Raw genomic sequence first — 27154 nt, 5'->3', positions numbered from 1 at the left:
ATTGGTAAAGAACAAGTCAAACCATCACTATCTGCAGATGACATGATATTGTACATAAAAAAAACCCTAAAGACTCCACTCCAAAACTACTAGAACTGATATCTGAATTCAGCAGAGTTGCAAGATACACAATTAATACACAGAAACCAGTTGCTTTACTATACACTAACGATGAACTACCAGAAAGAGAAATCAGGAAAACAATTCCATTCACAATTGCATCAACAAGAATAAAATACCTACGAATAAACCTAACCAAGGAACTGAAAGACCTACAATACCCTGAAAACTACAAGACACTCTTAACAGAAATTAAAGAGGACACTAACAAATGGAAACTCATCACATGCTCCTGGCTAGGAGGAATTAATATTATCAAAATGGCCATCCTGCCTAAAGCAATCTACAGGTTCAATGCAATCCCCATCAAAATACCAACAGCATTCTTCAACGAACCGGACACATTTTTATGAGATAAAAAGTACAGCATTTTGTCAGGAATAAGAGTGAAGGAGTGAGGCGTAGATCTCCTACCTTGCAGTGCTGAGCATCGGGGTCCGTGGCACTGATGAAGTCAGAGGCACACATCGAGCGAGTAAAGGATGTAAAGAGCACCCTTGCCTCACGCAGAGGCTGGGGCGGCCTGGAGGAGCAGGCTGGAAGTCAGACAGACAGAAAGAGAGACACTCCTCACGGATACCCAGCCGGGCTGTCGGGGTCTGATTCCAGACACGCGGGCCTTGGAGAAGCCGCTGAAGCGCAGCCTCAGCCTAGACGCTTGCAGGTGCCCACGGCCTTCCTCAGTCCCTCGCATCCAGGGAGACGCCTCTGAAGGGGAACCCTGGCCTCCACTCAGGTGACTTTCCCTGCTCCCAAGGGACATGGGGGATCCACTGAGGGAGACGCAGGGGAACCTGGCGCTCGAGACTTTGAGATCGGCAGCCGGGCTAGTCCCATTTAAGTGGCTGACGAGCGCCCGATGTTGTGTGCCACAGACGGCTTCCTTCTATAAGGACAGTGAAGGAAAAGGCAGGCTCGGATGCCTATACTCACCTCTGAAGTAATCCCGGACGAGCCCTCAAAAATGACGCAGCTTCTCACACCACAAGGGTATGAAACTGGAAATAAATTACGCAAGTAAAATGAAAAAGCCTACCACCGCGTGGAGGCTTGACAACATGCTCCTAAATAACCAACAGACAAATGACCAAATAAAAACAGATCAAGCGATACCTGGAGACAAATGACAGCAATAACTGAACAACGCAAAATCCGTGGGACACAGACAAGGCGGTGCTAAGAGGGAAGTACACTGCAATACAGGCCTACCTCAGGAAAGAAGAACAATCCCACATGAACAGTCTAAACTCACAACTGGAAAAAGAAGAAGAAATGAGGCCCAAAGTCAGCAGGAGGAGGAACATAATAGGGATTGGAGCAGAAATAAATAGAACTGAGAAGAATGAAACAATAGAAAGAATCGATGAAAGCAGGAGCTGATTCTTCAGGAAAATAAACAAAATGGATAAACCCCTATCCAAACTAATCAAGAAGAAAAGAGAGCCTGCACACATAAACAGAATCAGAAGTGAGAAAAGAAAAATCACTAGGGATCCCTCAGAAATACAAAGAATTATTAGAGAATACTATGAAAATCTATATGCTCACAAACTGGATAAGCAAGAAGAAGTGGGTAACTTCCTAGAAAAATACAATCTCCAAGACTGACCCACGAAGAAATAGAAAACCTAAACAGACCAATCACTGGCAAATGAAACTGAATTGGTAATCAAAAAAATATCCAAGAACAAAACGCCCGGGGCCAGAAGGATTGACCCTGAATTCTATCAGACATACAGAGAAGACATAATACCTGTTCTCCTTAGAAGATTTCCAAAAAATAGAAGAGGAGGGAGTATTTCCAAACTCATTCTATGAAGCCAGCATCACTCTAAAACCAAAACCAGGCAAAGACCCCACAAAAAAGAAAATTACAGACCAATATCCCTGACGAATATAGATGCAAAAATACTCAACAGAATATTAGCAAGCCAAATTCAAAAATACATCAAGAGGATCATTCACCATGAACAAGTGGGATTCATCTCAACAATGCAAGGACGGTAAAACATTCGAAAATCTGTCAACATCTTCTACCACATGAACAAAAAGGGGTACAAAAACCACATGATCAAATCCATAGATGCTGAAAAAACATTCAACAAAATTCAACATCCATTCATGATAAAAACTCTCAACAAAATGGGTATAGAGGGCAAGTACCTCAACACAATAAAGGCCATATATGACAAGCCCACAGCCAACATCATACTTAACAGCAAGAAGCTGAAAGCTTTTCCTCTAAGACTGGGAACAAGACAGGGATGCCCACTCTCCGCACGGTTATTCAACATAATACTGGAGGTCACAGCCACGGCAATCAGAGAAAACAAAGAAATACAAGGCATCCAGATAGGTAAAGAACAAGTCAAACTGTCACTACTTGCAGATGACATGATATTGTACATAAAAAACCCTGAAGACCCCTCTCCAAAACCACTACAATTTATATCTGAATTCAGCATAGTTGCAGGATACAAAATTAATACACAGAAATCTGTTACTGTCGTAGACACTAACGGTGAACTAGCAGAAAGAGAAATCAGGAAAACAATTCCGTTCACAATTGAGTCAACAAGAATAAAATACCTAGGAATGAACCTAACCAAGGAAGTGGAAGACCTACTATACCCTGAAAACTACAAGACACTCTTAAGAGAAATTAAAGAGGACACTGACAAATGGAAACTCATCCCATGCTCCTGGCTAGGAGGAATTAATATTGTCAAAATGGCCATCCTGCCTGAAGCAATCTACAGAGTCAATGCAATCCCTATCAAAATACCAAGAGCATTCTTCAACGAACTGGAACAAAGTTTTAAAATTCATATGGAACCACAAAAGACCGCGAATAGCCAGAGCAATCCTGAGAAGGAAGAACAAAGCAGGGTGGGGGTCTTGCTCCCCAACTTCAAGTTCTACTACAAAGCCACAGTAATCAAGACAATTTGGTACTGGCACAAGAACAGACCCACAGACCAGTGGAACACAATAGAGTCCCCAGACATTAACCCAAACATACACAGTCAATCAATACACAATACAGGAGCCATGGACATACTATGGGGAAACGACAGCCTCTTGCAACAGCTGGTGTTGGCAAAACAGGACAGCTACATGTAAGAGAATGAAACTGGATGATCGTATAACCCCATGCACAAAAGTAAACTGGAAATGGATCAAACACCTGAATATAAGTCATGAAACCATAAAACTGTTCGGAAAAAACATAGGCAAAAATCTCTTGGACGTAAATATGAGTGACTCCTTCATGAACCTATCTTCCCGGGCAAGGGACACAAAAGCTAAAATGAAGAAGTGGGACTATATCAAGCTGAAAAGCTTCTGTACAGCAAAGGACACCACCAACAGAACAAAAAGGCATCCTACAGTGTGGGAGAATATATTCATAAATGACAGATCCGATAAAGGGTTCACATCCAAATTGTATAAAGAGCTCACACACCTCAACAAACAAAAAGCAAATAATCCAATTAAAAAGTGGGAAGAGGAGCTGAACAGACACTTCTCCAAAGAAGAAATTCACATGGTCAGCAGGCACATAGAAAAGATGCTCCACATAGATTGTCATCAGAGAAATGCAACTTAAAACTACAATGAGATGTCACCTCACAGTGCTAAGGATCGCCACCATCCAAAAGACAAACAACAAATGTTGGTGAGGTTGCGGAGAAAGGGAAACTACCCTACACTGCTGGTGGGAATGTAAATTAGTTCAACCATTGTGGAAAGCAGTATGGAGGTTCTTTAAAATGCTCAAAAAAGAAATATCATTTGACCCAGAAATTCCACTTCTAGGAATTTACCCTAAGAATACAGCAGCCCAGTTTGAAAAAGACAGATACACCCCTATGTTTATCGCAGCACTATTTACAAGAGCCAAGAAGTGGAAGGAACCTAAGTGTCCATCAGTACATGAACGGATAAAAAAGATGTGATACATATACACAATGGAATACTATTCAGCCATAAGAAGAAAACAAATCCTAGCATTTGCAACAACATGGATGGAGCTGGAGGGTATTATGCTCAGTGAAATAAGCCAGGCGGAGAAAGACAAGCACCAAATGATTTCACTCATCTGTGGAGTTTAAGAACAAAGCAGCACAATCACAGAAGCCGAGAATGGACTGACAGTTACCAAAGGGAAAGGGACTGGGGAGGATGGGTGGGAAGGGAGGGATAAGGGGAAAAAGGGGGGCATTACTATTAGCAGAAATGATGTAGGGGGATATGGGGACGGCTGTACAACACAGAGAAGACAAGTAGTGATTCGATAGCATCTTACTACGCTGATAGACACTGACTGTAATGGGGTATGTGCGGGGGACTTGTCGATGGGGGGAGTCTAGTAAACACAATGTTGCTCATGTATTGTAGATGACTCATACAAAAATAATAACAATAATAATAATAATAATAATAATAATAATAAATTTTTTAAAAAGATTGCCATTTAAATTTGAAGGAGGAATTACACAATTTCCAGTTAAGCAAAAGCTGAGAGAATTTAGCTCCCACCAACCATCTCTACAGTGTATTTTGCAGGGACTGCTATAGATGGAAGTGTTCCTAAGGTTAAACAGCTGTCACCAGAGGTAACAACAATGGAGAGACAAAGAGTACAGAATATGATACCTAATATATAAATAATGACGAGGAATAAAAACAACCTTTAGACTGTGTTTGTAATAGCATACTTAAGTTACTCAAGTTAGCTTCTTAGATAATAAGGAAGGGACACTTTAAACTTTGGTAACCATGAATCTACAGCCTGCAATGGCAATAAATACATACCTATAGATAATCACCCTAAATGTAAATGGTCTCAATGCACCAATCAAAAGACACAGACTCACTGAATGGATAAAAAACAAGACCCATCTAGATGCTGCCTACAAGAGACTACACAGACTAAAAGTGAAGGGACGGAAAAAGATACTTCACGCAACTAACAGGGAGAAAAAAGCAAGGGTTGCAGTACTTGTATTGGACAAAAAAAAGACTTTAAAACAAAGAAAGTCACAAGAGACAAAGACGGACATGACATAAAGATGAAAAGGTCAATCCAACAACAGGATGTAACCATTATAAATATCTATTCCCCCAACACAGGAGCACCGACAGATGTGAAACAAATAGAAACAGAATTAAAAGGGGAAATAGAATGCAATGCATTCGTTTAGGAGACTTCAACACTCCACTCACTCCAAAGAACAGATCAACCAGACAGAAAATAAGTAAGGAGACAGAGGCACTGAACAACACACTAGAACAGATGGACCTAACAGACATCTACAGAACTCTCCACTCAAAAGCAGCAGGATACACATTCTTCTCAAGTGCACACCGAACATTTTCAAGAATAGATCATATACTAGGCCACAAAAAGAGCCTCAGTAAATTCAAAAAGATTGAAATTATACCAACCAACATCTCAGATAACAAGGGTATGAAACTAGAAATAAATTACACAAATAAAAAGAGATCAAGCAATATATGGAAACAAATGACAACAATAATTCAACAACGCAAAATCTGGGACGCAGCAAAGGCGGTGGTAAGAGGGAAGTATATTGCAACACAGGTCTACCTAAGGAAAGAACAACAATTCCGTATGAACAGTCTGAACTCACAATTAACTAAACTACAAAAAGAACAAATGAGGCCTAAAGTCAGTAGAAGGAGCGCCATAATAAAGATTAGAGCAAAAATAAATAAAACTGAGAAGAATAAAACAACAGAATCAATGAAAGCAGGAGCTGGTTCTTCGAGAAAATAAAAATAGATAAACCGCTAGCCAGACAAGAAAAAAAAAAGAGTCTACGCACATGAACAGAATCAGAAATGAGAAAGGGAAAATCACTACTGACACTACTGAAATATGAAGAGTAGAGAATACTATGAAAAGTTATATAGTAACAAACAGCACAACCTAGAAGAAATGGTCAACTTTCTAGGAAAATGCAACCTTCCAAGGGTGACCCAGGAAGAAACAGAAAATCTGAACAGACCAATGACCAGCAAGGAAACGGAACCGGTAATCCCGAATGACAAGGACGACAGGAGCCTCAGGAAACAGTTGTTAATCCTGGAGGCGCTGCCTCCGGCGGCCTCTCCCCGCCGCCCCGCCGCGGGTCCCACCCGACCCTCGCCCCCGAGGCCGCCGCCAGAAAACGGCGCAGACGGCGACACGCCCGCCGGCCTCCCCGTCTGCGCGGCCGGGCCCGGCCCCTCCCCCTGCGGCCCCGGCCCGGGCGGCGGTGGCAGGTTGGAGGCGCGGCGCAGGCCGGACCCCGCGAGCCCCCCAACCGCGTCGGCCGCCCCCCGGCCCCCGCGCGGCCCGCCGAGCCCCTCGCACGGCCGCCCCCCTCACCGGTCCGCCGCGCCTGCAGGCGGAGGCAGGGGTCCACGCGCCCACTCCGGGCCCCTCGGCCACGTACCTTCCAGTCCGCAGAACCGTCGCTGTCGCCCTCAGCCCTGAAGCGGGGGCCCGTTCTGGACGCTCCGCAGCAGGTCCAACGGTGCAAGGCTGGAGGCGGCAGAGCTGGACGAGCGCAGGTCCGGCCGGGGCGGCGGCTCCAAGTCCGGGGGGGTCGCCGCCCTCCGCCAGGCGCGGGAGGGCCGCGAAGGGCCGAGGGCGGCGCCGGGGGGCCCAGCCGGCGCGAGGAGGCGATCCGAGGCCGGGGGGGTGAGGTCGGTGCCGCAGGGGCATGCGCGCCGGGAGGAAGGCGCAGCCGAGCACAGCGCGGGTCACCATCTGGGCTCCGGCGGGCTCGCTGCGCGGACGAGACGGCGGGACGTAGGACACGGACGGCGAACCGGGGCTCGGACTGAGGCGCTGCAGCAGCTCCTCCTGGCGGCGCTCGCGAACCTATGATTCTTCAATTCGGCGGCGGCGGCGCCTGCAGCTACTACGCAGCCGCCGGAGGTACGTTTTCTGCGCGCGCGCCCAATGGCTACCTACTCTGCGGACCCGCTCCCACACTGGCCTCGAGTTCCGTCAGTCGGGGGAGGGCCTGAGCCTGGCGCCCCACGCTCATTGGCCGCGACGGCCTTCACACGGGGGCGGGCCTGCGCGGGATGCTGCACGCTCATTGGCCGCGAGGGCTGTCAGGCGGGGACTTTCATTTTGTTCACTGTACTTTCTAATTTTTCATGAGATGACCCACGTGTTATTTTTATTTATTTACTTATTTTATTGTGGTGTCATTAATACACAGTCACATGAGCAACAATGTGGTTACTAGATTCCCCCCATTATCAAGTCTCCCCACACACCCCATTACAGTCACTATCCATCAGCGTAGTAAGATGCTAGAGTCATTACTTGTCTTCTCTGTATTTACTGCCTTTCTCGTGTCCCCCCGCTACATTATGTGTGCTAATCGTAATGCCCCTTTTCCCCCTTATCCCTCCCTTCCCACCCATCTCCCCAGTCCCTTTCCGTTGTCAGTCCATGTTTGGGTTCTTTGAGTCAGCTGCTGTTTTGTTCCTTTAGAAAGATATCCAGAAAATCTACAGTCACTTGAAAAGTAACTTCATAACACGTGAGTTATTTACAATAGCCAAGAAATGGAAGCAACCTAAGTGTCCATTAGTACATGAATGGATAAAGAGATGGTACATATACACAGTGGAATATTATTCAGCCATAGGAAGAAAATGAATCCTACCATTTGCAACAACATGGACGGAGCTAGAGGGTATTATGCTCAGGGAAATAAGCCAGGAGGAGAAAGACAAGTACCAAAAAATGATTTCACTCATCTGTGGAGCATAAGATCAAAGCAAAAACTGAAGGAACAAAACAACAACGGACTCACAGAACCCAAGAATGGACTGACAGTTACCAAAGGGAAAGGGACTGGGGAGTGTGGGTGGGGAGGGAGAAGGGGAATGAGGGGCATCAGGATCAGTACACATAATGCAGGGGGGGCGCGGGGAGGGCGGTACAACACGGAGACGACTTGTAGTGACTACAGCGTCGCACTACGCTGATGGATAGTGACTGTAATGGGGTGTGTGGGGAGACTTGATAATGGGGGGAATCTAGTAACCACATTGTTGCTCATGTGACTGTGTATTAATGACACCACAATAAAATAAGTAAATAAATAAAAATAACACGTGGGTCATCTCATGAAAAATTAGAAAGTACAGTGAACAAAATGAAAGTCCCCGCCTGACAGCCCTCGCGGCCAATGAGCGTGCAGCGTCCCGCGCAGGCCCGCCCCCGTGTGAAGGCCGTCGCGGCCAATGAGCGTGGGGCGTCAGGCTCAGGCCCTCCCCCGACTGACGGAACTCGAGGCCAATGTGGGAGCGGGTCCGCAGAGTAGGTAGCCATTGGGCGCGCGCGCAGAAAACGTACCTCCGGCGGCTGCGTAGTAGCTGCAGGCGCCGCCGCCGCCGGATTGAAGAGTCAGTAGGTTCGCGAGCGCCGCCAGGAGAGCAGCTGCCGCAGCACAGTCCGAGCTCCGGTCCGCTGTCCGTGTCCGGGCGCCTCCAGCCCTCCGTCCCGTCCGCGCAGCGAGCCCGGCGGAGCCCAAAATGGTGAACCGCGCTGTGCTCGGCTGCACCTTCCTCCCGGCGCGGAGGCGTCGGCGGTACCGACCACGCCCGCTGGGCCCACGGCGCTGCACTCGCCCCTTCGCGCCTCTCCCGCGGCGGGCGGAGGGCGGCGATAGACCCGGACTTAGAGCCGCCGCCCCGGCCGGACCTGCGCCCGTCCATCTCTGCCGCCTCCAGACTGGCGCCGTCGGGCGGCGCGACCGGGAACCCCGATGCGGCCGCGGACCTGGCTTCAGGCCTCGTAGGAGCAGCTCGTCGGCCGCAGCCGTTGGGCCGCCTGTCCCCAGCCGACCGCATCGCCAAGGCCGCCGAGAGCCCGGCCGGGAAGCGTCTCCCGCCGCCGCGGACCTGCGCCGGACCGTCCGGAGCGGGCCCCGCTTCGGGGCTGAAGGTGACAGCGACGGCTCTGTGGGCCCCAAGGTACGTGGTCGCGGGGCGGGGCGGGGGCCGGGACGGGGCGCGGGGACCCCTGCCTCCGCCTGCGGGCGCGGTGGAGCCGGTGAGGGGGGCGCTCGTGCGAGAGCTCGGCGGGCGGCGCGGGGCCCGCGGGGCCGTGGGGCGGACGACGCGGCTGCTGGGTCCTCGCTGGGCCCGGCTCGGGGCCGCTCCGCCGACCTGCCGCCGCCGCCCGGGACGGGGCCGCGCAGGCGGGGAGGCCGGCGGGCGTCTTGCTGCGTGTGGAGGTTCTCGGCGGCGGCCTCGAGGGCGAGGGCCGGGCGAGCAGAGGGTCAGGCGGGACCCGCGGCGGGGCGGCGGGGGAGAGGCCCCCGTAGGCCGCGCCTTCGGAATTAAACGTGTTGTCCTGCGGTGCCTGCTGCCTGCTGCCGTTTGGGATTACCGGTTCAGTTCCCTTGCCGGTCATGGGTCTGTTCAGATTTTGTTTCTTCCTGGGGCAGCCGTGGAAGGTTGCATTCTTCTAGAAAGCTGACCATCTTCTAGGTTCTCCACATTGTTACCATATAATTTTTGATAGTATTCTCTCATAATTCTTCATATTTCTGTGGTGTCAGTAGTGATTTTTCCTTTCTCATTTCTGGTTCTGTTCATGTGTGTAGACTCTCTTTTTTTCTTTGTAAGTCTGGCATAGGGGTTTAGTATTTTGTTTATTTTCTCAAAGAACCAGCTCCTGCTCTCATTGATTCACTCTATTGTTTTATTCTTCTCTGTTTTTCTTATTTCTGCTCTAATCATTATGTCCCTCCTTCTCCTGACTTTGGGCCTCATTTGTTCTTCTTTTTCTAGTTTAGTTAATTGTGAGTTTAGACTGTTCATATGGGATTGTTGTCCTTTCCTGAGGTAGGCCTGTGGTACAATATACTTCTTTCTTACCACCGCCTTCGCTGAGTCCCACAGATTTTGCGTTGTTGAATTATTGTTATTTGTTTCCATATGTTACTTGATCTCTGTTTTTATTTGGTCATTGATCTACTGGTTATTTAGGAGCATGTTAAGCCTCTGTGTGATTTGTAGGCCACTTTGTCGTCTTTGTGTAATTTATTTCTAGTTTCATACTCTTGTGGTCTGAGAAGCTGGTTGGTACAATTTCAATCTTTTCGAATTTCCTGAGGCTCTTTTTGTGGCCTAGTATATGATCTATTCTTGAAAATGTTCCGTGTGCACTTGAGAAGAATGTGTATCCTGCTGCTTTTGAGTGGAGAGTTCTGTAGATGTCTGTTAGGTCCATCTGTCCTAGTGTGTTGTTCAGTGCCTCTGTCTCCTTACTTATTTTCTGTCTGGTTGATCTGTGATTTGGAGTGAGTGGAGTGTTGAAGTCTCCTAGAATGAATGCACTGCATTCTATTTTCCCTTTCAATTCTTTTGGTATTTGTTTCACATGTGTAGGTGCTCCTGTGTTGGGTGCATAGGTATTTATAATGCTTATATCCTCTTGTTGGACTGACCCCTTTATCATTATGTAATGTCCGTCTTTGTCTCTTGTGACTTTCTTTGTTTTAAAGTCTATTTTGTTCAATACAAGTACTGCAACACCTGCATTTTTCTCCCTATTAGTTGCATGAAATATCTTTTTCCATCTCTTCACTCTTAGTCTGTGTATGTCTTTGGGTTTGAAGCGAGTCTCTTATAGACAGTATATACATGGGTCTTGTTTTTTTTATCTATTCAGTGACTCTGTGTGTTTTGATTGGTGCATTCAGACCATTTACATTTAGGGTGATTATCGGTAGGTATGTACTTATTGCCATTGCAGGCTTTAGGTTCCTGGTTACCAAAAGGTAAAGGGTCCCATCCTTACTACCTAAGAATCTAACTTAACTCACTTAAGTATGCTATTACAAACACAATCTAAAGGTTGTTTTTTTTTTCCCCCTTCTCATTCTTTATATATTAGGTATGGTATTCTGTACTCTTTGTCCCTTTTTATTACCTCTGGTGACAGCTATTTAACCTTAGAAACACTTCCCTCTATAGCAGTCCCACCAAAATACACTGTAGAGATAGGTGGTGGGAGCTAAATTCTCTCAGCTTTTGCTTATCTGGAAATTGTGTAATCCCTCCTTTTAATTGAATGATAGTCTTTTTTATTTTTATTTCTTATTCAGTGGTTATTTTTTGTATGATTAATCTACAATTACATGAGCAACATTATGTTTACTAGACTCCCCCCATCATCAAGTCCCCCCCACATACCCTTTACAGTCACTGTCCATCAGCGTAGTAAGATGCTATAGAATCACTACTTGTCTTCTCTGTGTTGTACAGCCGTCCCCATGCACCCCCTACATTATGTCTGCTAATAGCAATGCCCCTTTTTTTCTGCTTATCCCTCCCTTCCCATACCCATCCTACCCAGTCCATTTCCCTTTGGTAACTCTTACTCCATTCTTGGGTTCCGTGAGCCTGCTGCTGTACATTCCTTCAGGTTTTTTTTCTTTGTTCTTATGCTCCACAGATGAGTGAAATCATCTGATACTTTTCTTTTTCCGCCTGGCTTATTTCACTGAGCATAATACCCTCCAGCTCCATCAATGCTGTTGCAAATGGTAGAATTTGTTTTCTTCTTATGGCTGACTAATATTCCATTGTGTATGTGTACCACATCTTCTTTATCCATTCATCTACTTATGGACACTTAGGTTGTTTCCATTTCTTGGCTATTGTAAATAGTGCTGTGATAAACATAGGGGTGCATCTGTCTTTTTCAAACTGGGCTGCTGCATTCTTAGGGTAAATTCCTAGAATTGGGATTCCTGGGTCAAATGGTATTTCTATTTTGAGCTTTTTGAGAAACCTCCATCCTTGCTATTAACAATGGTTGAACTAATTTACATTCCCACCAGCAGTGCAGGAGGGTTCCCCTTTCTCCACAATCTCACCATCATTTGTTGCTTTGTCTTGGATGGTAGCCATCCTTACTGGTGTGAGGTGATACCTCATTGTGGTTTTAATTTGCATTTCTCTGATGACAGGCGATGTGGAGCATCTTTTCATGTGTCTGCTGGCCATCTGAATTTCTTCTTTGGAGAACTGTCTGTTCAGCTCCTCTGACCATTTTTTAATTGAATTATTTGCTCTTTGTTGAAGTGTGTGAGCTCTTTATATATTTTTGATGTCAGCCCTTTATCGGATCTGTCATTTATGAATATATTCTCCCATACTGTAGGATGTCTTTTTGTTATATTGATGGTGTCCTTTGCTGTACAGAAGCCTTTCAGCTTGATATAGTCCCGCTTGTTCATTGTTGCTTTTGTTTCCCTTGCCTGGGGAGATATGTTCATGAAGAAGTCGCTCATGTTTATGTCCAAGAGGTTTTTCACTCTGATTTTTTTCTAAGAGTTTTATGGATTCCTGGCTTACATTCAGGTCTTTGATCCATTTCCAATTTTCTTTTGTGTATGGGGTTTGACAGTGATCCAGTTTCATGCTCTTACATGTAGCTGTCCTGTTTTGCCAACACCAGCTGTTGCAAGAGGCTGTCGTTTCCCCATTGTATGTCCATGGCTCCTGTATTGTGTATTGATTGACCGTGTATGTTTGGGTTAATGTCTGGGGACTCTGTTGTGTTCCACTGGTCTGTGGGTCTGTTCTTGTGCCAGTACCAAATTGTCTTGATTACTGTGGCTTTGTAGTAGAGCTTGAAGTTGGGGAGCAAGAGCCCCACCCTGCTTTGTTCTTCCTTCTCAGGATTGCTCTGGCTATTCGCGGTCTTTTGTGGTTCCATATGAATTTTAAAACTATTTGTTCCAGTTCGTTGAAGAATGCTCTTGGTATTTTGATAGGGATTGCATTGACTCTGTAGATTGCTTCAGGCAGGATGGCCATTTTGACAATATTAATTCCTCCTAGCCAGGAGCATGGGATGAGTTTCCACTTGTCAGTGTCCTCTTTAATTTCTCTTAAGAGTGTCTTGTAGTTTTCAGGGTATAGTAGGTCTTCCACTTCCTTGGTTAGGTTTATTCGTAGGTATTTTATTCTTGATGACGCAACTGTGAATGGAATTGTTTTCCTGATTTCTCTTTCTGCTAGTTCATCATTAGTGTCCAAGAAAGCAACAGATTTCTGTGTATTAATTTTGTATCCTGCAACCATGCTGAATTCAGATATTAGTTGTAGTGGTTTTGGAGTGGGGTCTTCAGGGTTTTTTATGTACAATATCCTCTTATCTGCACATAGTGACAGTTTGACTTGTTCTTTACCTATATGGACGCCTTGTATTTCTTTATTTTGTCTGATTGCCGTGGCTAGGACCTCCAGTACTATGTTGAATAACAGTGGGGAAAGTGGGCATCCCTGTCTTGTTCCCAATCTTAGAGGAAAAGCTTTCAGCTTCTTGCTGTTAACTGTGATGTTGACTGTGGGCTTGTCATATATGGCCTTTATTATGTTGTGGTACTTGCCCTCTATACCCATTTTGTTGAGAGTTTTTATCATGAATGGATGTTGAATTGTGTTGAATGCTTTTTCAGCGTCTATGGAGTTGATCGTGTGGTTTTTGTCCCCCTTTTTGTTCATGTGGTGGATGATGTTGATGGATTTTCGAATGTTTTACCATCCTTGCATCGCTGAGATGAATCCCACTTGTTCATGGTGAATGATCCTCTGGATGTATTTTTGAATTTGGTTTGCTAGTATTCTGTTGAGTATTTTTGCATCTATATTCGTCAGGGATATTGGTCTGTAATTTTCTTTTTTGTGGGGTCTTTGCCTGGTTTTGGTTTTAGAGTGATGCTGGCTTCATAGAATGAGTTTGGAAATACTCCCTCCTCTTCTATTTTTTGGAAATCTTCTAAGGAGAACAGGTATTATGTCTTCTCTGTATGTCTGATAGAATTCAGGGTCAATCCTTCTGGCCCCGGGGGTTTTGTTCTTGGATAGTTTTTTGATTACCAATTCAATTTCATTTGCCAGTGATTGGTCTGTTTAGGTTTTCTATTTCTTCCTGGGTCAGTCTTGGAGATTGTATTTTTCTAGGAAGTTACCCACTTCTTCTTGCTTATCCAGTTTGTAAGCATATAGATTTTCATACAGTTCTCTAATAATTCTTTGTATTTCTGAGGGGTCCATAGTGATTTTTCTTTTCTCACTTCTGATTCTGTTTATGTGTATAGATTTCTCTTTTTCTCTTAATAAGTCTGACTAGTGGTTTATCTATTTTGTTTATTTTTTCCAAGAACCAGCTCTTCGTTTCTTTGATTTTTTTCTATTGTTTTATTCTTCTCAATTTTATTTATTTCTTCTCTGAGCTTTATTATGTCCCTTCTTATGCTGACTTTGGGCCTCCTTTCCTCTTCTTTTCCAGTTTCAATAATTGTGATTTTAGACTATTCATTTGGGATGGTTCTTCCTCTTTAAATAGGCCTGGATTGCTATATACTTTCCTCTTAGAACTGACTTCGTCACATCCCACAGAAGTTGGGGCTTTGTGCTGTTGTTGTCATTTGTCTCCATATATTGCTTGATCTCTGTTATAATTTGGTCATCGATCCATTAATTATTTAGGAGTATGTTGTTAAGCCTCCTTGTGTTTGTGAGCCTTTTTGTTTTCTTTGTATGATTTATTTCTAGTTTTTTACCTTTGTGATCTGAGAGGTTGATTGGTAGAATTTTAATCTTTTTGAATTTACTGAGGCTCGTTTTGTGGCCTAATAATGTGGTCTGTTCTGGAAAATGTTCCGTGTGCACTTGAGAAGAATGTGAGTCCTGCTGTTTTTGGGTGTAGAGTTCTGTACATGTCTGTTAGGTTCATCTGTTCCCAGTGTGTTGTTCAGTGCCTCTGTGTCCTTACTTATATCTTCTGTCTGGTTGATCTGTCCTTTGTAGTGAGTGGTGTGTTGAAGTCTCCTAGAATGAATGCATTGCATTCTACTTCCTCCTTTAATTCTGTTAGTATTTGTTTCACATATGTCAGTGCTCCTGTGTTAGGTGCATAGACATTTATAATGCTTGTATCCTGTTGTTGGGCTGCTGCCTTTACCATTCTTTAATGTCCTTCTTTATTAACTCTTGTTACTTTCTTTGTTTTGAAGTCTATTTTGTCTGATACAAGTATTGCAACACCTTATTTCTCCCTGTTGTTTGCATGAAATACCTTTTTCCATCCCTTCACTTTTAATCTGTGTATGTCTTTGGGTTTGAGGTGGGTCTCTTGTAAGCAGCATGTATATGGGTCTTGCTTTTTTGTCCATTCTGTTACTCTGTGTCTTCTGGTTGGTGCATTCAGTCCATTAACGTTTAGGATGATTATCAAAAGATACGTGCTTACTGCTGTTGCAGGCTTTGGATTCGTGGTTACCAGAGGTTCAAGGGTAGCTTCTTTACTATCTGACTGTCTAACTTGACTCTCATATTAGGTTATTATGAACACAGTCTGATGATGATTTATTTCTCTCCCTTCTTATTCCTCCTCCTCCATTCCTTATATGTTAGGTGTTCTCTTCTCTACTCCTTTGTGTTTCCTTTGGCTGCTTTTGTGGACAGTTGATTTTATTTTTTTTTGCCTTTAGTTAGTATTTGGTTGGTCTGTTTTCTTTGCTGTGATTTTATTTTCTCTGGTGACGTCTATTTTGCCTTAGGAGTGCTTCCATCTAGAGCAGTCCCTTTAAAATATCCTGTAAAGGGTGGTTTGTGGGAGGCAAATTCCCTCAAGTTTTGCTTGTCTGGGAAGTCTTTAATCCCTCCTTCAAATTTAAATGATAGTCATGCTGGATACAGTGTTGTTGGGTGAAGGCCTTTCTGTTTCTTTGCATTAAATATATCACGCCACTCTCTTCTGGCCGGTTAGGTTTCTGCTGAGAAATCTGATGATAGCCTGATGGGTTTTCCTTTGTATGTGGTCTCATTTCTCTCTCTCTGGATGCCTTTAATAGTCTGTCCTTATCCTTGATCTTTGCCGTTTTAATTATTATATGTCTTGGTGTTGTCCTCTTTGGCTCCCTTGTGTTGGGAGATCTCTGCACCTCCATGGCCTGAGAGACTATCTCCTTCCCCCGATTGGGGAGGTGTTCAGCAATTACTTCCTCAAAGACACTTTCTATCCCTTCCTCTCTCTCCCTCCTTTTTCTTCTGGCACCCCTGTAATACGAATATTATTCCGTTTGGATTGGTCACACAGTCCTCTCAGTATTCCTTCATTCCTAGAGATCCTTTTTTCTCTCTGTGCCTCATCTTCTTTGGATTCCTCTTCCCTAGTTTCTGTTTTCATTTGTCATCTCCTCCACCGAATCTAATCTGCTTTTAATACCCTCCATTGTGCTCTTCAATGATTAGATCTCCGTCCTAAATTCTTTCTGAGTTCGTGAATATTTTTCTGTACCTCAATGAGCATGTTTATGATTTTTATTTTGAAATCTCTTTCAGTAAGATTTCTTAATTCAGTCCCAGTCCTTTCTCTGGTGTTGAGATTTTGCTTTGAAACAGATTCCTTTGACGTTTCATATTTGTATGTGGCGCCCTCTAGTGCCCAGAAGCTCTCTCTCGAGCTGCTCAACGCCTGGAGGGACGTCCTGGGTCATAGGGGAGTGGTGCTGGTGCCCTATTCTGTGAGGTCTGCTGTTTTCTCCAGGTGTACACAGTCTGGTGCAGAATCTTTCCTGGTGCTCTTTCAGGACTAGTTGTGTTAATTATACTTTTGTATTATATGTGGTTTTACAAGAGGTTCTCTGTCTCACCTCTCATGCCACTGTCTTTAATCCAGTCTCAGTTGTTTTGATGCTCCACCCAGAACTTGGAGTTCTAAATTGTCAACTCCGTATGGCTATGTTGGAGGCATTTAATTTACTGTCAGGAGAGGAGCTACTGTGATATCTGGGATTTACCTTTCCGCTTCAGAGGGAAGAAGTAGTAAGATTCTTCACTTATTCTTTAGCAGAGAGACAACAACTCAGCCCACCTGTGGGCTGGGCATGCACCTTGTCTGATATGCTCCCCGACCAAGACGCTGGTATCCCAGGGAGAAACCAGAGCAGTAAATTTTGTGCGTTAAGTTAATTTTAAATCTTCAGGGACCACTTAACAAGTGCACACCATTAATCCTTTATCCAGTTCCCAAAAATCCTCCACTGCTTATAAAACCCCCAGACAATGCACAACTTTGGGCTCTCTTGTCCCCTTCTGGCACGGCGAGCCAGGAGCTCTGTCCTCTCAATGCATATCCCACTGAAAGCCTCTCCTACCTTGGGTGTTTGCTAAGTTCATTCTTCAACTCCACAGACAAGAAGAACCTGAGGATCATTTTGGGGGCTCGTCCGGGATTACTTTGGAGGTGAGTAATCAGCATCCAAGCCTGCCTTATCTTTCACTGTCCTCATAGAAGGATGCCGTCTGTGGCACACAATATCGGGCGCTCGTCAGCCACTTAAATGGGACTAGCCTGGCTGCCGATCTCAAAGTCTCGAGCGCCAGGTTCCCCTGCGTCTCCCTCAGTGGATCCCCCGTCTCCCTTGGGAGCCGGGAAAGTCACCTGAGTGGAGGCCAGGATTCCCCTTCAGAGGCATCTCCCTGGATGCGAGGAACTGAGGAAGGCCGTGGGCACTTGCAAGTGTCTAGGCTGAGGCTGCGCTTCAGCGGCTTCTCCAAGGCCCGCGTGTCTGGAATCAGACCCCGACAGCCCAGCTGGGTATCCGTGAGGAGTGTCTCTCTTTCTGTCTCTCTGACTTCCAGCCTGCTCCTCCAGGCCACCCCAGCCTCTGGGTGAGGCAAGGGTGCTCTTTACATCCTTTACTCGCTCGATGTGTGCCTCTGACTTCGTCAGTGCCACGGACCCAGATGCTCAGCACCGCAAGGTAGGAGATCTACGCTTCGCTCTTATTCCTGACAAAATGCTGTACTTTTTATCTCATAAAAGTGTGTCCGGTTCGTTGAAGAATGCTGTTGGTATTTTGATGGGGATTGCATTGAACCTGTAGATTGCTTTAGGCAGGATGGCCATTTTGATAATATTAATTCCTCCTAGCCAGGAGCATGGGATGAGTTTCCATTTGTTAGTGTCCTCTTTAATTTCTGTTAAGAGTGTCTTGTAGTTTTCAGGGTATGGTAGGTCTTTCAGTTCCTTGGTTAGGTTTATTCGTAGGTATTTTATACTTGTTGATGCAGTTGTGAATGGAATTGTTTTCCTGATTTCTCTTTCTGCCAGTTCATCGTGAGTGTCTAAGACAGCAACAGATTTCTGTGTATTAATTTTGTATCCTGCAAATTTGTTGAATTCAGATATTACTTGTAGTAGTTTTGGAGTGGAGTCTTTAGGGTTTTTAATGTACAATATCATGTCATCTGCAGATAGTGATGGTATGACTTGTTCTTTACCAATCTGCATGCCTTGTATTTCTTTGTTTTGTCTGATTGCCATGGCTGGGACCTCCAGTACTATGTTGAATAACAGTGGGGAGAGTGGGCATCCCTGTCTTGTTCCCGATCTCAGAGGAAAAGCTCTCAGCTTCTTGCTGTTAAGTATGATGTTGGCTGTGGGCTTGTCATATATGGCCTTTATTCTGTTGAGGTACTTGCTCTCTATACCCATTTTGTTGAGAGTTTTTATCACGAATGGATGTTGAATTTTGTCAAATGTTTTTTTAGTATCTGTGGAGACGGTCACGTGGTTTTTGTCCTCCTTTTTGTTGATGTGGTGGATGATGTTGGTGGATTTTCTAATACTGTACCATCCTTCATTCACTGGAATAAGTCCTACTTGTTCATGATGGGTGATCTTTTTCATGTATTTTTGAATTTGGTGTGCTAATATTTTGTTGAGTATTTTTTTTTCTCAGAACCACTTTTATTTTTTGTCTTTTCAATACACCAAGTGTCTTTCCCACTGTCCCTGCAGCACACACATTAATATAAATATATATGCATAAAGATAGATGTTTCCTTTAGAGAACACACAAAATACAAAAAGTTGCCATTGCAAATCCAAACTGTTAGCAATGTGTGTTCCCCTGCTTTTTTTTTCACAAGGCTCCCCTGATCTCAGTGAAGGGCCAGTCGGAGTTCGTCTCCTCTTCTCTCTGGTGCATTGATTTCAGCCTGCACACACTGAGTCTAGACTTTCTAGGTGGTTCACAAACAGCTCAGGTTAAATTAACTTGAGGACAGTGTTGGAAAATGCAGAATTACTCACACTTTTTTGTGCCTGTTATTAAGCATTGTTTCCAGAAGATCAATCTTTTGATTACAGTGAGCTTCCCGACTGGTGGTTCTCAGTAACGAGAAGTGTACTGTGTGAGCTGACTGGTAAAATAATGAGAAGGAAAAAAATTCTTTACAGCACATTGCCTTTGCAAAAGTAACATCTCCAGGGTATTGAATAGAGTCTGGTCTTCACCACCCTATCTAAGGTTGGTCCTATAATCTGCATCAAAAACTTACCTTCATGAGTTCATGTTTGATAGGAAGAACTTATAATACATCCATGCTAATACTTATTGTGTATTTACTGTGCAATGGGAATTGTGCTAATCGTGTTAAATTATATACTATGAGGTTGGCTCTGTTATCCTTCCCTATTTTAGAAGTGAAGAAACTAAGGCTATTCAGCAGTTAATCTGTGGCCTTATAACAATAAGTGGAGCACTATGTTAAATTTAGCTCTGTCTTACCACAAAGGTAATGGCATTAACTCTGATGCCCTTCCTTCCTTTCTTCCTACCTTCCTGCCTTCCTGCCTGCCTTCCTTCCTTCCTGCCTGCCTGCCTGCCTTCCGTTATCATTAATCTACAATTACATGAAGAACATTATGTTTACTAGGCTCCCTCCTTCAAGTCCCCCCCACAAACCCCATTACAGTCACTGTCCATCAGCATAGTAAGATGTAGAATCACTACTTGTCTTTTCTGTGTTGCACAGCTCTTCCCGTGCTCCCCCCACAGTACACATGCTAATCGTAATGGCCCCTTTCTTTTTCCCCCTTATCCCTCCCTTCCCACCCATCCTCCCCAGTCCATTTTCCTTTGGTAACTCTTTGTGCATTCTTGGGTTCTGTGATTCTGCTGCTGTTTTGTTCCTTCAGTTTTTCTTTGTTCTTATCCTCAACATATGAGTGAAATCATTTGGTGCTTGTCTGTTTCCGACTGGCTTATTTCACTGAGCATAATACCCTCCAGCTCCATCCATGTTGTGGCAAATGGTAGGATTTGTTTTCTTCTTATGGCTGGATAATATTCCATTGTGTATATGTACCACATCTTCTTTAGCCATTCATCTACTGATGGACACTTAGGTTGCTTCCATTTCTTGGCTATTGTAAATAGTGCTGTGATAAAAATAGGGGTGCATCTGTCTTTTTCAAACTAGGCTGCTGTATTCTTATGGTAAATTCCTAGAAGTGGATTGTTCAGTAATTTTTTTTTTAGAGACACTACAAAATTTATACAGAAAAGTCACTAAACGAGCAGCAACTACAAGCAGAAACAAATGCTGAGAAGTGGAGAGAATCTGACTTTGAGATGCCACAGTATATATATTAAAAATGTCCATTTCCAACAAAAAGTTATACTGCGTGTAAACAAACAAGAAAGTATGCCCCGTATACAGGGGAAAAGCCAATTAACAGAAACTATTGCTGAGGAAGCCATACATTGGACTTACTAGACAAATAATTCAACTATTTTAAATATGCTCAAAGAGCTGAAGGGAATCATGTTTAAAGAACTAAAGGAAATCATGAGAAATATCTTATGAAACAGATTATCAATAATAGATAGAAATGATTTTTCCTCCTGCTTGAAATAACTTTATTTTTTTATTGAAGTATAGTTGATATATAATATTATATTCACTTCAGGTAGATAACATGGTGATTCAACAATTATTTACTTTATGAAATGTTCATATGTTGAGTATTTTTGCATGTATGTTTGTCAGCGATATTGGTGTGTAATTTTCTTTTTTTGTGGTGTCTTTGCCTGGTTTTGGTATAAAGGTGATGCTGGCCTGGTAGAATGAGTTTGGAAATATTCCTTCTTCTTCTACTTTTTGGAAAAGTTTAAGGAGGATGACTATTAGATCTTCACTACATGTTTGATTAAAGTCAGCGGTGCAGCCATCTGGTTCAGGTGTTTTGTTCTTAGGTAGTCTTTTGATTACCAGTTCAATTTTGTTGCTTGTCATTGGTCTGTTCAGATTTTCCGTACTTTCTCGGTTAGCCTTGGAAGGTTGCATTTTTCTAGAAAGTTGTCCGTTTCTTCTAGGTCATCCAGTTTGTTAGCATATAATTTTTCATCGTGTTCTCTAATAATTCTTTGTGTTTCTGTGGTTTCCATAGTAATTTTTTCTTTCTCATTTCTGATTCTGTTTATGTGTGCAGGCTCTCTTCTTGATTAGTCTGGCTAGGGGTTTATCCATTTTGTTTATTTTCTCAAAGAATCAGCTCCTGCTTTCATCGATTCTTTCTATTGTTTCATTCTTCTCGGTTCTATTTATTTCTGCTCCAATCCCTATTATGTTCCTCCTCCTGCTGACTTTGGACCTCATTTGTTCTTCTTTTTCCAGTTGTGAGTTTAGACTGTTCATGTGGGATTGTTCTTCTTTCCTGAGGTAGGCCTGTATTGCAGTGTACTTCCCTCTTAGCACCGCCTTGTCTGTGTCCCACGGATTTTGCGTTGTTCAGTTATTGCTGTCATTTGCCTCCATATATTGCTTGATCTCTGTTTTTATTCAGTCATTTGTCCGTTGGTTATTTAGGAGCATGTTGTCAAGCCTCCACACGGTGGTAGGCTTTTTCATTTTACTTGCGTAATTTATTTCCAGTTTCATACCCTTGTGGTGTGAGAAGCTGCGTCATTTTTGAGGGCTCGTCCGGGATTACTTCAGAGGTGAGTATAGGCATCCGAGCCTGCCTTTTCCTTCACTGTCCTTATAGAAGGAAGCCGTCTGTGGCACACAACATCGGGCGCTCGTCAGCCACTTAAATGGGACTAGCCCGGCTGCCGATCTCAAAGTCTCGAGCGCCAGGTTCCCCTGCATCTCCCTCAGTGGATCCCCCGTCTCCCTTGGGAGCCGGGAAAGTCACCTGAGTGGAGGCCAGGGTTCCCCTTCAGAGGCGTCTCCCTGGATGCGAGGGACTGAGGAAGGCCGTGGGCACCTGCAAGTGTCTAGGCTGAGGCTGCGCTTCAGCGGCTTCTCCAAGGCCCCATGTGTCTGGAATCAGACCCCGACAGCCCGGCTGGGTATCCGTGAGGAGTGTCTCTCTTTCTGTCTGTCTGACTTCCAGCCTGCTCCTCCAGGCCGCCCCAGCCTCTGCGTGAGGCAAGGGTGCTCTTTACATCCTTTACTCGCTCGATGTGTGCCTCTGACTTCGTCAGTGCCACGGACCCAGATGCTCAGCACCGCAAGGTAGGAGATCTACGCTTCGCTCTTATTCCTGACAAAATGCTGTACTTTTTATCTCATAAAAGTGTGTCCGGTTCGTTGAAGAATGCTGTTGGTATTTCGATGGGGATTGCATTGAACCTGTAGATTGCTTTAGGCAGGATGGCCATTTTGATAATATTAATTCCTCCTAGCCAGGAGCATGGGATGAGTTTCCATTTGTTAGTGTCCTCTTTAATTTCTGTTAAGAGTGTCTTGTAGTTTTCAGGGTATGGTAGGTCTTTCAGTTCCTTGGTTAGGTTTATTCGTAGGTATTTTATACTTGTTGATGCAGTTGTGAATGGAATTGTTTTCCTGATTTCTCTTTCTGCCAGTTCATCGTGAGTGTCTAAGACAGCAACAGATTTCTGTGTATTAATTTTGTATCCTGCAAATTTGTTGAATTCAGATATTACTTGTAGTAGTTTTGGAGTGGAGTCTTTAGGGTTTTTAATGTACAATATCATGTCATCTGCAGATAGTGATGGTATGACTTGTTCTTTACCAATCTGCATGCCTTGTATTTCTTTGTTTTGTCTGATTGCCGTGGCTGGGACCTCCAGTACTATGTTGAATAACAGTGGGGAGAGTGGGCATCCCTGTCTTGTTCCCGATCTCAGAGGAAAAGCTCTCAGCTTCTTGCTGTTAAGTATGATGTTGGCTGTGGGCTTGTCATATATGGCCTTTATTCTGTTGAGGTACTTGCTCTCTATACCCATTTTGTTGAGAGTTTTTATCACGAATGGATGTTGAATTTTGTCAAATGTTTTTTTAGTATCTGTGGAGACGGTCACGTGGTTTTTGTCCTCCTTTTTGTTGATGTGGTGGATGATGTTGGTGGATTTTCTAATACTGTACCATCCTTCATTCACTGGAATAAGTCCTACTTGTTCATGATGGGTGATCTTTTTCATGTATTTTTGAATTTGGTGTGCTAATATTTTGTTGAGTATTTTTTTTTCTCAGAACCACTTTTATTTTTTGTCTTTTCAATATACCAAGTGTTTTTCCCACTGTACCTTCAGCACATACACATAAATAAATATATATGCATAAAGATAGATGTTTCCTTTAGAGAACACACAAAATACAAAAAGTTGCCATTGCAAATCCGAACTGTTAGCAATGTGTGTTCCCCTGCATTTTTTTTCACAAGGCTCCCCTGATCTGAGTGAAGGGCCAGTCGGAGTTCGTCTCCTCTTCTCTCTGGTGCATTGATTTCAGCCTGCACACACCGAGTCTAGACTTTCTAGGTGGTTCACAAACAGCTCAGGTTAAATTAACTTGAGGACAGTGTTGGAAAATGCAGAATTACTCACACTTTTTTGTGCCTGTTATTAAGCATTGTTTCCAGAAGATCAATCTTTTAATTACAGTGAGCTTCCCGACTGGTGGTTCTCAGTAACGAGAAGTGTACTGTGTGAGCTGACTGGTAAAATAATGAGAAGGAAAAAAATTCTTTACAGCACATTGCCTTTGCAAAAGTAACATCTCCAGGGTATTGAATAGAGTCTGGTCTTCACCACCCTATCTAAGGTTGGTCCTATAATCTGCATCAAAAACTTACCTTCATGAGTTCATGTTTGATAGGAAGAACTTATAATACATCCATGCTAATACTTATTGTGTATTTACTGTGCAATGGGAATTGTGCTAATCGTGTTAAATTATATAGTATGAGGTTGACTCTGTTATCCTTCCCTATTTTAGAAGTGAAGAAACTAAGGCTATTCAGCAGTTAATCTGTGGCCTTATAACAAGAAGTGGAGCACTATGTTAAATTTAGCTCTGTCTTACCACAAAGGTAATGGCATTAACTCTGATGCCCTTCCTTCCTTTCTTCCTACCTTCCTTCCTTCCTTCCTTCCTGCCTGCCTGCCTTCCGTTATCATTTATCTACAATTACATGAAGAACATTATGTTTACTAGGCTCCCCCTTCACCAAGTCCCCCCCACAAACCCCATTACAGTCACTGTCCATCAGCGTAGTAAGATGCTGTAGAATCACTACTTGTCTTTTCTGTGTTGCACATCTCTTCCCGTGCCCCCCCACAGTACACATGCTAATCGTAATGCCCCCTTTCTTTTTCCCCCTTATCCCTCCCTTTCCCACCCATCCTCCCCAGTCCATTTTCCTTTGGTAACTTTTAGTCCAATCTTGGGTTCTGTGATTCTGCTGCTGGTGTTTTTTTTTTTCTAGATAATTATTTTTTATTGAAGGGTAGTTGACACACAGTATTACATTAGTTTCAAGTGTACAACACAGTGATTCAACATTTATATACATGATAATTCTAGGTACCAGCTATCACCATACAAAGTTGTTACAATATTTTGACTATATTCCTTATGCTATACATTTCATCCCAGTTACTTATTTGTTTTACAATTGGAAGTCTGTACTTTTTTTTTTGAGAGGGCCTCTCTCATATTTATTGATCAAATGGTTGTTAACAACAATAAAATTCTGTATACGGGAGTCCATGCTCAATGCACAATTATTAATCCACCCCAAGCCTAATTTTCGTCAGTCTCCAATCTTCTGAAGCATAATGACCAAGTTCTTACATGGAGAACAAGTTCTTACATAGTGAATAAGTTACATCGTGAACAGTACAAGGGCAGTCATCACAGAAACTTTCGGTTTTGATCATGCATTATGAACTATAAACAATCAGTTCAAATATGAATATTCGTTTGATTTTTATACTTGATTTGTATGTGGATTCCACATTTCTCTCTTTATTAGTATTACTTTTAATAAAATGCTGAGGTGGTAGGTAGACGCAAGATAAAGGTAGAATACATAGTTTAGTGTTGTAAGAGAGCAAATGTAGATGATCAGGTGTGTGCCTGTAGACTATGTGTTAATCCAGGCTAGACAAGGGCAATAAAACATCCTTGGATGCAGAAGATTTCTCTCAAAACAGGGGGGGTGAGGTTCTAAGCCTCACCTCTGTTGATCCCCAATTTCTAACCTGATGGCCCCCATGCAACTGTGCCTGTCTTAGGTTGTTCCTCCCTTGAGGAATCTTACCCGTCTCTGGCTAACCAGTCATCTTCCAGGGCCATACAGGGAGATGTAAAGTTGGTAAGTGAGAGAGAAGCCTTACTGTTTGAAAAGGTTAGCTTTTTACTTCTTTGGATATTTATGCCCTGTGGCTTCTATGCCCAGCACTTGTCTCGAGGTATCTTTACCACTTGGAGGAATTATGATACTCAGTAAATTCAATATGAGGCACGAATTCTATTTAAGGGTTGTAATTAGGAAGGAAGAAGAAAAGCTATAGAAGTAGCAGGTGGAAGAAAACATGGGAAGATTCAGTATTTCTTTGATATTTCTTCTTGTAGAGTAACTTAAGCATGTATAGGTTTTAAACTACTAATTAAATTGCACACACACATTAACATAATAGGAATACAGTTACATAACCAAAGCAGACCTATAATTACCAGCCATCTCCAGTGAAACCAAGAAAACCAGTTAGGCACCTTAGGCATTTGTGAGAACTTATCTATAATATGGTGGATATTGTCCAACTGAACTTGAACCGTCTGAGAAAAATCCGACAAATTAAAACAACCCATTCCTGGGGACTGTTCACATCCCATATGTTCTTTTAACAGTAGATAGTCTGTAGTTATAAGATTTTGGAGCACTACAATTTGCACTTCTACTTCTTGGTTGAGTTCCAACAGTATAGATCCAGTCAAATTTGTTGCTTTACTGAAAGCACAGGCCAGCTTAGGTATCTCCTTCTTCATTCCAATGGCAAGTCCAGGAACGGGTGGGATGGATGCAGCTACAACTGCAGCATCGACTGGATCTTTGTGGAGGTTTTCTGATGATCATCTTCTGGTGTGACTCTTCCAGAGAGTGCTGATGTTGGAAGTTCTTCTTCATATCGTATCTTAGTTCATTTTCTGGGTAGCCAAATCAGGCTTTGATCCTCTATATAAACACAAACAGACCCTTTGCCTACACTTTTATATGCCCTTTATACCATTGTGTAGAACTCATTGGAGGTCACCACACAGGAAGTGCTTTTTTTTTTTAAGAGAAAGGAATATTATCAGAAAAATGTACCTCCATAGCCGATCATCTGACACCCTTTAAGTGGTCGAAATTAAGGATATTTAAAGCATGCATTAATCATCGATTTACAGTTAGTTTTATCCTGTCAGGGAGTAATCCCCCTTTTCTTTCTTACTTTTTTTTTGTTATCATTAATCTACACTTACATGATGAATATTATGTTTACTAGGCTCTCCCCTATACCAGGTCCCCCCTATAAACCCCTTTACAGTCACTGTCCATCAGCATAGCAAAATGTTGTAGAGTTATCATTTAGATGAACTACAACTCTATAAAGAAGGTTGATTTATTCAGTTTTCAGAGGCTCATTTCACAGCTATTTCATCTGGAGGGTTCTTGGGGACATCCTGTTCCTAAAATCAAATGCTCCAGGTGGCACTGCTATGGCCGCTAATGGCGTCTCCACACCTGTGTCCTCCTGGCCATGCTGTAGGGTGTAGAATTCGGGGGATGTGATCATACCACATTGCCTCTTTTGAAATGAAGCCAAATCTACCCTTGTGACTAAGCAGTTGGTTCCTGCAGCCTCTCCCTGTGGGCGCAGGG

This window comes from Manis javanica, chromosome 4 (assembly GCF_040802235.1).
Source record: "Manis javanica isolate MJ-LG chromosome 4, MJ_LKY, whole genome shotgun sequence".
NCBI classification, from domain to species: Eukaryota; Metazoa; Chordata; class Mammalia; order Pholidota; family Manidae; genus Manis; species Manis javanica.
Note: the sequence above shows the minus strand (reverse complement) of the source record.